Source organism: Micropterus dolomieu, linkage group LG15 (genome assembly GCF_021292245.1).
Source record: "Micropterus dolomieu isolate WLL.071019.BEF.003 ecotype Adirondacks linkage group LG15, ASM2129224v1, whole genome shotgun sequence".
NCBI lineage: Eukaryota > Metazoa > Chordata > Actinopteri > Centrarchiformes > Centrarchidae > Micropterus > Micropterus dolomieu.
The window spans coordinates 7,291,084-7,304,312 of NC_060164.1; positions in this window are offsets into that span (position 1 = coordinate 7,291,084).

Here is a 13,229-nt window from a genome sequence, read left to right on the forward strand (position 1 = left end):
ATCATAAAAACTCACTTTACGTTCACCACTCTTTTGGTGTGAACAGATGTATGTCTGAAAAGCAATTTTGTGAATGGTTGTTGTGCGTAGTGTGGTTCTTTTTCAAAGTCAGTAAAAATTTTGAATGTCCTGACATCTGCCGCAGCATTCAGGACGTTGCATTTGGGATGGGTACCCTTGCCCAACTCTTTGTATCTCTGCATCCCCTCTGTTAAAGCAATGTGCTGGCTACCACAATTGGATTCATCTTTTGCTAGTCTTCTTATTTTCTTGTGTTGCTGACATACAGTCACTTGCAGAACTGTTGCTTTTCCAGATCCTCCCCTGGACGGGGTTCTGGTTCAGGTTCTGTAACAATGCAAGTCCCCTACATAGGCAACCTCCTTTTCAGACTCCATCACTTGCCTGGCTGCCAGGTTGGCAGGAGCATGCAGGTTTTTGTCTTAAACCTGCACACAGTTTTTGTCCTTTTGGGAGCAGCTCTGTTTTAATCTCCACAAACTCCTGAGCCTGAAGTTGTGTTAACAAGTGAAAATATCTCCTTGGCTGTTTGGATAAGAACATTTTTAGAATCTTGGGTTGCAATGGCAATGACCATACAGTACTAACCCAGAAAGGTAAAAAAAAATAATAAAAAAAGTAAGCCTGAGTACATTTGGGTGATGGAAATGTGGATTTTAAAGTGCCTCCCCTAATTCATCACCTACTTGAAAGTGCCACTAAGTGAGAGGCTGTGCTCATTTTAGGCAGCATTCAGGTACGAATGTGTGAAAATGTGAGTGAAGTGACATTGCAAGAATAAAGTTAGCTGAATATGTTTGCTATGTTTTTTTTCTGGAAAGGTTAGAAAGTTAGAAAATTGTTCTTTCGATTGACTGAACTGACTTAACCTATCTTTATGTCCCCGGGGGAATAAAACATATTGCTGTTGATTTACAAAGTTAGATGACTTCCACTGCTACAATCATACAGTAAGTCAAAACAAAAAAAACTTAACAAACTATTCATCCCACGCAGAAGGTCAATTGACATGAAGTCTGGTGCTCATAACAAACTTTACTTGGTCAAAAAATAGAGACCAGCAATGTACAAATTCCTGAATATGGAAAGAAATTGTTATTGTTCCTGATTAATTGTGTATTAATTGTGGGGGACAGCTTGTCTACTTGTTACCCTGGTGCGGTATCAGTGGTGATGGGATGCAGTTCCGCTCCATCAGCCTCCCTGCTGTTGCTCTGCCATAATGGTGTTCCATACAATAGTGTTCAATTCCACTGTGCTTAACCTTTAAGAAGGTTACTGTAGAGTAATAGGCTATGAGACATCAAACCTGCTCTGAATGAATCTCTCTTAATTTGCTTGCTTCAGCCCATTTCCTAATGGAGAGGGCTTTGTTAGCTGTAGAAGAATCTGGAAGGATGCACACAGGAAGAGATAGGTTTGTTCATCCGCTCATTTCCATTTAGGCTTACATGCCTCTCATCCATCTGAGGGGCTTTGTTAAGAACGAGTGAAAGATGATACCTTCAGGCTGGTCGATTGGTTGCTGGCTGCTGTGAGCACCTATGTTCATTATCATATGAAGCAGACATATTGGCTCTACACTCAGACACAGGGGTTTTTACTGCTTATGAGGCTTTGTTAAATATGCATGAATCATTATAGTGATTTACAGATTTTCTATCTATGAATCTTTAATGCTTGGTGCTATGTCATCTGGCAAGTGATACAACTCATCTGCTAATCTAAATGAAAAACCTGTTACTTTTTTCAGCCTTGCTGTATTCCTTAACACCTCAAACACAAACGTTTCCTCAAAGGTGCCTGTTTAAGAATGTTTATTTTTAACTTAGATGTCAGGAAAGAACGTTTGCCTTGTCTTATTTTGTCTTTCAGCCGTCATTCTTCTTTTGAAATAATGCATCCAACATCTGCATTTGCACTTTGTAATTAAAGATGCACTAAAGTTGCTCCAACTCCGATACTTTCATTATCACTAATTGAAGCCAATTACATTCCGAGCTGTATGGATATAAACAAATCTTTGCCGCATCCAAGCACCAGTGAACAGGGTGGCTTGTGGCAACCATGGCTGAGACAACAATCAAGATGCAGCTGCAAAGATTCCATAACAATCATTTGCCTGAAGCACATTCAGCATAGTAGTAGCAACAATGAAAAGAAGTTATCAAATTAAAGAACTTTAAGGCAAGAGGAACAACAAAAGGAAGTCTTTTATTGATGCATGTTTTTTAAAATACACATTATGACACTCTAAAACATGTCATGGTGAATAAGGAGTTAGGAAATTTGTAAAACCTAAGTCCCCGGCTGCTGCCTCTCCATCCTGCAATATTAAATCCCTGATTTGGATGCATGTGCAGAACCTGTCCAGGTTCACAGCTAAACTCAACACAGACTCCTCAGCAAGATTTCCTGTGAGTTCACACTCATCAATGTGTATTGCTAATCTTCTTATTCCACTGCCAGTCGAATTACCTGACTGCTGATATGTTGAATAAACCTTCGTGTGTTTTCCCTCTCCTTCTTCCCTTGAGCTCTCTCGTCTTGTGAGTGTGGCCGGGGAGAAGACACAGTCAGTAATCATTTAGTTGCAGCTGGTAGCACAAATTGCACCATATCCAGGGATTCCATCTTATACCCACCATGAATACTATCTGAAGACATTAACAGATATGTTGGCCGCTTTCTCTTGTCTGCTGGAGGAACTTTGTCTGCTTTAATGAGTGACCAAAACATTCCTGCAAAAACTGGATAATGCATAAATATTATATACATTTAGCAGGGTTGGATAATCTCCTATACCACACAGATTGGTTATTCTTTGAATTAACCATGTATGCATAATTTGGAATGGTTTTATCATTTCTGGTGACTGTAAGCATAAAGCCTTCTCAAGTAAATGGCCTCTCACAGCTTCTCGGTCTGTCTTTATGTCTGCTTGGTGATCTGCCAGTAGCTTGAGTGTGTTGTATACTGTGACATCCTGGCAGGGACACAATGTCCATGCATCCACTTACACACATGCACAAAAATGTGCTGACCTAGCTCTTTCATCTCCCTTTGCATCTAGTGTCAGCCCTAAAAATGCAGACATTTGGCATTTACCACCCAGCAACTTTAAAACAAAAGATTTCTTTTGTTAATTTTCTGCGTTCTGCTCTGGTTGGTGCAATGGCTAAATTGCTGCTTTTTAGAGATGCGGCTACACAGTGTCCTATGTAGGTCCATCCTGGTCCCCTATGTATGGGAAACAACTCCACAATTAAGAGGAAAAGCACTAAGAGTGGCCATTACTGAGTGCACAGTGCAGATAAAAGCGAAATAGCACAACACATTCTAGCTGAGAGAGACAGAGAGTTTCAGTATTACATTATTCTCTCTAGCATCTGGATAATGGCATTAACATTTGTTTTCCACTAGCCTGTGAGATGCCAGCTGTATCACAAAAACAGTTCTGGCATTGGTACTCAAAAATAAGGACTTCACCATATGCATATAAGTGATGACAGAAAAATCTGACTTAGTTTTTAGCAGCAATTAGAACATCACTTGAAAAAGGAATGTAATTAAATTTGAGGTGCTTTTCCCATTAGATGCTTGAGTTGGCACATGCACCCTATGACACTTATATATGACACAATGTATACAGTACACCTATTTTCCATCTACTTGTATGCACATTAGAGTTTTATGTTTATGTTTATCTATCTTGGTTTTCCTTGTTTTTAGCTTTATGTCTGTTTCTATCTAAATCAGTGCAAGTATTCGAGAGATACAGGTTAGACTATTAAGACAGGGCGATATGTATGAGATAGAAGGAAACCCTCTTCATCCCTTATTCAGTCTCTCATCTTATGTTCCACTACCCAAAACCTAATGAGTGTGAGTGACAGTGTTGCTTCGATATGCCTGACAACAGTTCGGATAGGACCAGTCTTGTGCATGAGTGAGCTAAAAGAGAGTGTTCATCAGGTTTTTGATGAACGATGAGCTGAACGTATCAGTTTGGAACTAATGAACTCAATGAAACTCCAAATGAAATCTGGAATGTCTGTATCAAATGACATGTCTGCTAGCATGGCTAAAACACACTATATTGGTTGTAGCAACACTTCCCACAAAATGTTTTGTTTTTTCACTATACAGTCAGTTAATAATGTGTCTTCTTGCCAGCTGCAGTGAGGGGAGATCTGTCTTACCTGAACTTTAACGACACCTACAGCACCTCACCCTCTGAAACCAACACCAGATACTAGGTCACCGTGGAACCAGGTTCTTAAGTAGTTCCCAAGTTCACTTTAATGAACATTCTGCTGAGATGAAAGACAAACACGTATTTGCTAATATATACAGTACGGGCAGCTTAACTGTTTTCTTTTCTTCGGCTTAAAAGGTTATCATCAGTCCTGGTGAGCTTGCACATTTAAAAAGCATTGCTTCACGTCTGTTCATCTAAATGTTTAATTTATCCATCACGACATGACAGCTATTTAAATTTGCAAACTTTCTTGAATGACAGCGGTTCTGCAATAAATTATTCACATAAAAATGCTATTTTGCCACGATTTAGGGCATCGTAACCCAGCACTGAGGGGAAAAGTAGTGCTTTTTCATGTTCATTGCTATGCTTTGTTCATTGCATGTTCTTTACACTGACACATCTTAATGGGCTTTCATGCAATTTTGGATAACTACAAACTACTGCAACTTCAAAAACAACACAAATTCAGCAGAACAAAAAATTAGATCAAATCTGCAGTCCACTGGGGTTGATAAATGTTCTGATTTATTGGACATCTAAAATTGTAGGACAAATCTTTATTCCAAGTTTACTTGTGTGCACCTGAACGGGAAGCTTCCCTTAAACCTGCATTCTATCGAACAGCTAGCACGGGGCTACTTTTCTCATCGCAAAAAGAAGTCCGGTTCCATTAGAAATAATGATAAAATGAGGCTACTTCTCATCTGATTTATTACCTCAGTAAACACTTTCCTAATGAGTTCATGGTCTCAATCGCTAGTTTCAACTCTTCTTCAAAACAGCATGATGTTCATTTAATAAATAATGGTCTCATTTAGAAGTAAAAAGACCAGAAAGCAGAGTAAGCTTCAGGGCGGGATGATCTATGATTGACAAGTCGTTACCATGGCAACTTGTCAGTCAGGCTAGAGTGACTCGTTCCCACTGAGTATATTTTACCACCGGCGTTGAAAAAACGGATTAGGAGTTGGCTGTTCGTTAGACAAAGTTATAAGCCCTGTTAAAATGACAGTTAACATGAATTACAGAAACACCTAGCTAAGCAAGCTAGCTAGCTCCACACACGGCCGTTAGCTCCACCATCTCATCCAAATGTGGTCACGCCAGGCGTCACTGGTTGCAGAATCTCAACATGGCGGCGCCAAACTCGAGTCTTCAAAACGGCAGTCCACAAATCAACTGGTGACGTCATGACGACTATGTCCACTTCTTTTTTACAGTCAATGTGTGTACCCCAGGAAGAGTAGTTGCTACCTTGGTAGAGGCTAATGGGGATCCAAATAAATACATTTTAAAAAGTTCCGACAGACCAGACAGAGGTGACCTCTTAATGTGCAAACAAGACCAAATTTGAATGTGCTTCAGCACCAATATACAGCTGCACAGAAAAGTACATCAGCAGTAATGCAGCTTAGTTGGGTGTCATGTTTTATTCAACACTCTCCTGAAAAGAAAAGACCTTGGGATAAAAACATTTGGGTTGGGGTAGAAGACAGGGAAAGCAGGAGGGAGGAGGAGTCAGCAGAAATTTGCCTCTTTTTGATGGCAAAAGTGAAAGGTACTCAGGCTGTACTCAGGTTGTTTTCCAGTATCCTTCTTAAGGGCAATGTGGGTTACATTGACAGTCCATTCCTTTTCTACAAGATTGTGGCTCTGGGCCACAAGAGTTATTTCATATTTTGCTTAAACATTTTTCCTATTTTAATTTTATTTATTTATTTATTTGCAAGGACAGTGCTTATTAACATGACAGCTCAAAATATGCCAGAGTTAGCCAAAAGGCTATTTTTCATCTTTAGTCCTAGGCCCGATGTACAAAAATATTCGAGTGATATTTTGCACATTTTCCAGGTTTCAATATATTATAATGAGTCGGGTATGCAAGAACAGAACTAGTTCAACAATGTGTTGTTCGACCATGTTGGAAATCAAAAGTGTATAGTATAAAGCTGCCTCGGCACAGATTGTATGCACAATCCATTTGTAGATATATTACACGTGGTCAGCCTTCATACAAACACCTCATTGACTATAAAATTAAAGGCTGTAAATAGACAATCCATATTTATGAGTTTGCATTCATTTGTCATTTTAACTCCCACCTGATTGCAAAGTCATTTAGCCCCAGAAGTCTGACTGGTGATGAACATCTGCAGGGCACAAATCACTTCCTGAATGGCTGTAACTGACATAAGTTGTAATCAAACTGTTTAGAAAGCAAAATAAATCCATCACCTGTTAAGAGAATAACACACAATCCCATTTCCTTCACATCTGGTGAAAACGCAACATGCTTAAGTAGAAAAAAAAATGGAATGCAGTCCTTCAAAATGATCAGGTGTTTTAATTTTGTTGGGTTACCTGCAACACATTTGGGCATCCACAAGACTCTCAGACTTTACACAAGTAGGGAATCACTATTTTTTTAATATTAATATTTCAGACAGTGTTTAGGTTTAAAGTTTGAGGCTGAAGTTTACACCAATATCTTCTGCACTACTAAGGTCCTCAGCCCCTCAGTGTTTCCTGGTCTGTGTGGGTCAGGTCTCGGTTCTCTGCCTGGTAGGGACATGATCAAACTTCGCCTTTGTCTTTTCCACTCTGTTGCACTTTATCTCACTTACCTCCTCTCTCATGCCAGCCTGGTGTTTCTCCTCCCTCCCCGTCACTGTCTCGGGATCACTGCAGTGGAACCTGCTTTCATCTCAGCAGTGAGGATGATTGATTACCCCTCAGTGCCCAGACTCATCTACTTTTACCATCACTGCTGCGTTGTCGCTTCTTGTTTTTAAGGGCTAGCATTGGTCAGAGCAGGTCACCACAGCCAAAAACAAGGGTGTGACAGACTTTTATTTTTATGCCAGTGTTAGAAAAAAATTCTAATCTTGGTCGTTAGTCTGACCAATTTCAGGTCTTGGCTCCCAAGAGCTGAATGACCTTCCACCTCCAGTTAGAAAGAACAAAGTCACTTCTTATCGTCATCCATAACATATGACATAAAAGGCAGTTAAGTCATCTATTAGTCATGACTGCTTCACATCTCATGCCATAGAAATTTCCCCTCTATACTGACACTTATGACTATCCTAAAAATGATTCCCTCTTTAATCAAGTGTTCTGTGTTCCATCATGATATCTTTAAGGAATGTCAAAATAAATACTGTTAAAAACATTGTGTTCATTCTCTAAATACATTTTCCTGCAGATTCCCCTGTCCCCTGCCACGACCTCTTACAGGTCTTGCTATTGGTTAACATTGCTGAGGTTGAGGCACATACTCATAGCAGTAACTACTCTTTCTGTAGGATATCAAGACAAAAGAACAACAAATACAATGAACTAGATGACCAAAATATATTAGCATCAGAAGAAGATGGGGATGTGCGTGACAGATGGTGTAAGATGAATGACTTCAGCCAGCGGTTAGTATATAACCTTGACGGTGTGATTATTTTTGTGCAATATTGACATGTGCAGGCGTTAAATGCCTAAATGATGGATCCCTTTTGTTGTGTGAATTAGAGGTTGCTCTCGAGATAAATGTTAAGTTTGATGACGGATTCTTTGGTGTAACTATGGAGGTTTAAGGTGTTATGATGAGGTAGTGTAACAGAATGGTGGGCGGACAGAGGGTGTTTGACATTAATCTGGGAAGCTCTATTGTAAAGCTTTACCATTGTTCAGGCATTTACATGGTAGTAAAAGCTGAATGAAGAAAGGGGAACAGATTGTAGAGAGTGTGACTGATCATTTTACAAAACCCTAGATGAAGTTTTTTTTTTTTTTTTTACATCTAATATCAATGTTTTTAATACTACCACTTTCTGCAATATCTGCATGGCTACTATGGTATGGTTAGGGTTAGGCACTTTAGGAAACATCATGGTGACAGTACAAAAGGCAGTGTTTTAACAGGTTTAAACCCTCTTGGCCCTAAAAAAGTTTTTTAGGTTTTCTAGTCGAGATTTTGACTACGTCACAGCACCAGGGCTGCTCTTGTTAAGGCCATGATGGACATTAAAATTAAAAATAGGCCGCAAAAAACAGCTGTACGGGCCAATGGGAAATTTTTTTGTTAGACCGCAACCTCGAGTGACAGAAGAAGTGAGGAGACATAGAATAAAGTGCAACAAAGATGTTAGGAGGGTGGTGGGGCGGACTGTCACTCAGGAGACTGAGGTTTGGATCGTTTGGATGAAAGTCAAAGATGACGCCACGTGACTTACGTTAATTCTGTCATGTGTTTAATGTAATGTACTTATTTGAACCCAAACCATGATGTTTTTCTAAGCCTAACTGAGTCAGTTTTGTGCCTAAGCCTAAGCAAACATTAACCATAGAGCTGTAAGATCATAAAAGGTTTGTCAATAATGATTTGTAATGGGTTTTAAGAAACCAGACGATGTTTTCCTGTCGATTGGGGCACCTGATTAGAAAACGCTTCTGTGTCTGTGTCGACTGGATAGTTTCTAATAGATGATGATCAAGATAAATACCAATATAATTTTAAATGTAGAGTTTAGCCAATAAAAAGACTTTTGTTTCTTTGGAAATTCGTTATTTTTTTAGATGATAATTTAGATAATTCCATTGCTGCTAGCTGATGTAAACATTTGATTCAGAGAAAACAAATCACTCTTTCATCAGCATATAGACATTGGTGGACTGCTGGGGTATTATGGTCCCAGCTGGTCGGGGATCAGATGTACAATAGCCCAGAACAGTTCACAACCTCTTCCATTTTCTCTCTCCGTACTGTAATGCATTCAGGTAGCCTTCCAGCTCTTTTCATCTGGATTGACAGGGGAGAGCACAAGACAGAGGAGTTACACCAACAGCCTGAAGTGAAGATTTACTTTTACTTTAGGGACTGTAAACAAACTAACTTACTTACTGTCTTCTTTTCTCTGTTTCTCTGTTTATTTCTGGTGGCCTTTGCCCGTCATTGCCTTACATGTTGTTCTTGCTTCTCCCTCACTCCCTCACTGGCATAGACACACACACACTCACACTTGCACTAAGGCAGCGGTCAATTAATATTGAGCTGTCATGCATCCTCGGTTTTGGAAAGTAATCTGGCTTAATTGAAACTTGGGTAATAAGCACATAACTCGTCACTGGTCCAAGATGGAGTGCCTCTAATTCAAGCCCATACATGCACCAGTAAACACGTGAGTGCACATACTGTATGTTCACGTGCGTGGAAATAGATAAACACACAATTAGGAGCTGGTCGGTTCAGTTGTATTTCTTTATGGACTACATTTACGTTAGAAGAGGAAGAGAGCAGAGAGTGCAGCAGTGTTTTCCTGTGCAACTAAGTTAAGATAATGAATGGCTGCGCTTACTGTGGACTCCTTCACTTTCTTCCTTCCATCTCACTTTCACTTCTTCCATTATATCCAGATCAGGCAGGGCAACTTGAAGCTACTAGGGATGACATGATTTGTTTCAGGGCCTGTGTTTACAGTGTGCGGTAGCCCATAATGCAAGCCCTCATATGTATTCCTATCGTTCCTTCCATTCAATTTTGCGTTTAATCCATATTCTATTATAAATCCTACCTGATCAATACTGCCAAAGCAGAATGCAATCAGATGTCACTGAGATAGAAGAAAAACATGCATTCTATCTATTACTTCATCTCTCTCTCTTTGCTCTCTTTGTCTTTTTTATGCCACTGTATAATTTAAATGTATCCCTGGCAACTGAATCTTTATTGTCTCTGTTGCTGCCTTCACCATTGACTGCATGGTATCCAGGGATAATCTATCCCCTTTCTCTTAGGTGTGTAGGAGAAACTAGCTCTATAAAACGTCACCTTATGAGTTTAAAAGTTCAGACCACAGAGCCAAATAACATTGTTAGGAGGTCAGATAAACTCAGGAGTCTAAGTATATTAATCAGGAATGTGTGTGCCCCCAAGGCTGTAATGGAATTACTGTATCACAGCTTTACTCTCTGCCTTAGAAACCAAAGTATGCGAGATTTGGATCATAGAAATATATGCTAGTGAAAAATGATTTGCATGACTGTAATACATCGAAACATTATCATGTTGATGCAGCTTTATAGGCTTCATCATCACATTAAGCTGGTGAAATACTTCTCTTATGGCCTTCACACCATCCTCACACCACTCTTCTTTGGTGTAACTAATAGGCTCTGAACGCTCATTTGTCTTGCATGTTGAATATAGTCTTACTGTTTTATTGAAAGTTCACACACCCAAGGTTTAATTCATTGTGTTTATACTCCTCTCGGGAGAGGCTCATTTTCTTTAACAGCATTTCATATCTGACTGTCTGTCTCCTTGTCATTTATTAGACGTTAATAAAACATCAAGAAGGAGGCCACAGCAAGAAAAAGTAATAAGCGCTGACAGTCACATCAGCATGTGTGGTTTGTGTTGATGAGGCATTAAGTGTAGCCAGGAGACAGAAAGTACCACTTATGGTTCTCTCAGGGTCAGGTTTAACTGACACAGTGTTACCACTACATTAAATATTCTTTCCACATTCCCTGTAAAATGAAACTGACAAATATGCATAGTCATTAATTGTATGTTTTTCTTGGTTCCTTGGTTTCTCATTGTTGTCTTTGCTGAGTGCTTAGTGGTTTATTGACTCATTCCCTCTAATGTTTAAATGGTTTGAGTCTGTGGATAATGGTTCAGAAAGGGCTTAATGACCAGTATTATGCATAGTTTAACAAACCTCCATCCCACTCATATCTCCACTATTAGGAAAGAGAATGCCGGTGCATACAGAAAAAACTTGAAAGCTTCTCAAAAGTCTAATCATGATAATCCTCAATTGCTATTCAATTGCATGCTTATTCCCAAACACACATGATAGAGATATAGATACAGATAGGTGAAAAAAACAACCTATTATCTATAGAAAGGTGTCACCACATGCCAGGAAGCCAAGTCAAGAACAACTTTGTTATGATGCACATGGAAAATATTTGCAAGTCTCTGGAGGGACGAAAGACATTCTTATAAATAAATGCCCTCATTTGGTGTTTGGATGACGCTGGTGAGCTGGCCCTAGTCATGCAAAAACAAAATGCTACTGACAGTGTTTTTGCTTTGGTATTTTTATTAAAATATTTTGTACTGTGCAAATAACACTTAAACACTTGTACGGTGCATGTCGGCGTATTTGTTTTGTGAGTGTGTGTGGTGTTTTGCGCCACCACAGTCATATTTTATTCCCATGTTACCAGGGTTGGGAGGTCTTTAAAATGTGATCTGGTACAATTACAAATTACTTCTTAAAAAATGTAATCAGTTCCGTAATCCAAGTACCACCTAAAAGTAATGTATCCTGATTAATTTTAGTTTGGATTACTTCAATGCCAAATAGGCAAATGAAGACAAGAGAGTTTCAATAATACGTTTTCTGCTCATTGTAATATTAGAGAAACATGTACAAAATCTTCCATTCCCATGAATTCAAAATCCACGTTTGAATGTTTTTATATGATAGGCCTATGCTTTGCACTATGTCACCACCATGACAGTACCTTGCCCATCAATGACAAAAAGGTATTCTTGATGATATTTAAGAGTTGCCCCACTGATTACTGTACAAAAACACAACTTTTTTCACATATTTTATATTTTATAGCTTTACTTTTGCTGAAGTTAGGTAACAGCTTGGTTAACTAGCTGCAGCTGTACAATCACTGGTCAGATTAGCTCTGCCCGTACTGGGAGCTCGGAGCACCGGGGGAGAGTTATTGTTTACCATAGACTGTATAAAGGTGTTAACACCTTTACTCAAGCACTTGAGGTTTTCAGGACAGGGGCAGGGGGACCCGGCAAGGAATGATTGAGGGGTGCTGCGCCTGAATGGGAACCGGAACAGGGCGAGCGGCCTACGAAACCTTGCTCAGCAGCCTCCCAATGAACACGGAATAAACAAGACAGAACACAGCCTTGGACTTACACAGAGCTTCTTAATGGATAGCTTTACTTTTTGCTAAAATGCTAACTGTAGCCTATCTACCTGTATCTGTGGCTGGTTAGCTTGGTCGGTTAGCTGTGCTGCTAGCGGTTCTATTAGCTTACTCCAAGAGCCAAATCCGGCAAGAAAACGTCTCGGGACTGTATTCCCAGTGGTCAAACTGGCCTCTGTTGATCTTGGAGGCTGTGCTCGTTCCCCGGCTGCCACTGTTCACTCACTGAGGGCTGGAATCAGTCTGCACAGAGTCTGCATGACGGGGTGCGGGCGTGTGCATTCAGCGCTACTGGTGACTGTAAACACCAATCAATGTCTGTGTGACGTCCCTCCCTGACTTTGTGTTTTTACAGTTACACGTACATATACCATAGACTATATATAAATATATTTTATGGAAACTTTCTGCTTATAGTAATCCCTATGAGTAATCCCCAATTTTACAAAATAATAATAATAATAATAATCCTTATTTGTAGAGCACTTTTCAAAAACAAGTTACAAAGTGCTTTAACAAGTGTAAAGAATAATACAAAAAAAAAAGATAAGAGCATGAAAATTTAATATAAAATTAGTAAAATACAATAAAATAAAAGGGATAAAATAAAGTCAAATAAGATCGGGAAAAGCTCTCCTATAAAAGTATGTTTTAAGAAGGGACTTAAAAGAGTTCACTGACTCAGCCGACCTGATTTCCTCGGGCAGGCTGTTCCAGAGCCTCGGGGCCCTGACAGCAAACGCTCTGTCCCCTTTAGTTTTCAGTCGAGACTCTGGAACAGACAACAGACCTCTGCCCGAGGATCTCAAGGTACGTGCTGGTGCGTATGGGACTAAAAGGTCAGAAATATAACAAGGCGAGAGACCATGAAGAGCTTTAAAAGTGATCAATAGAATTTTAAAGTCAATTCTAAAACATACTGGGAGCCAGTGTAATGAAGCTAAAATAGGAGTAATGTGGTCATATTTCTTTGTTCTGG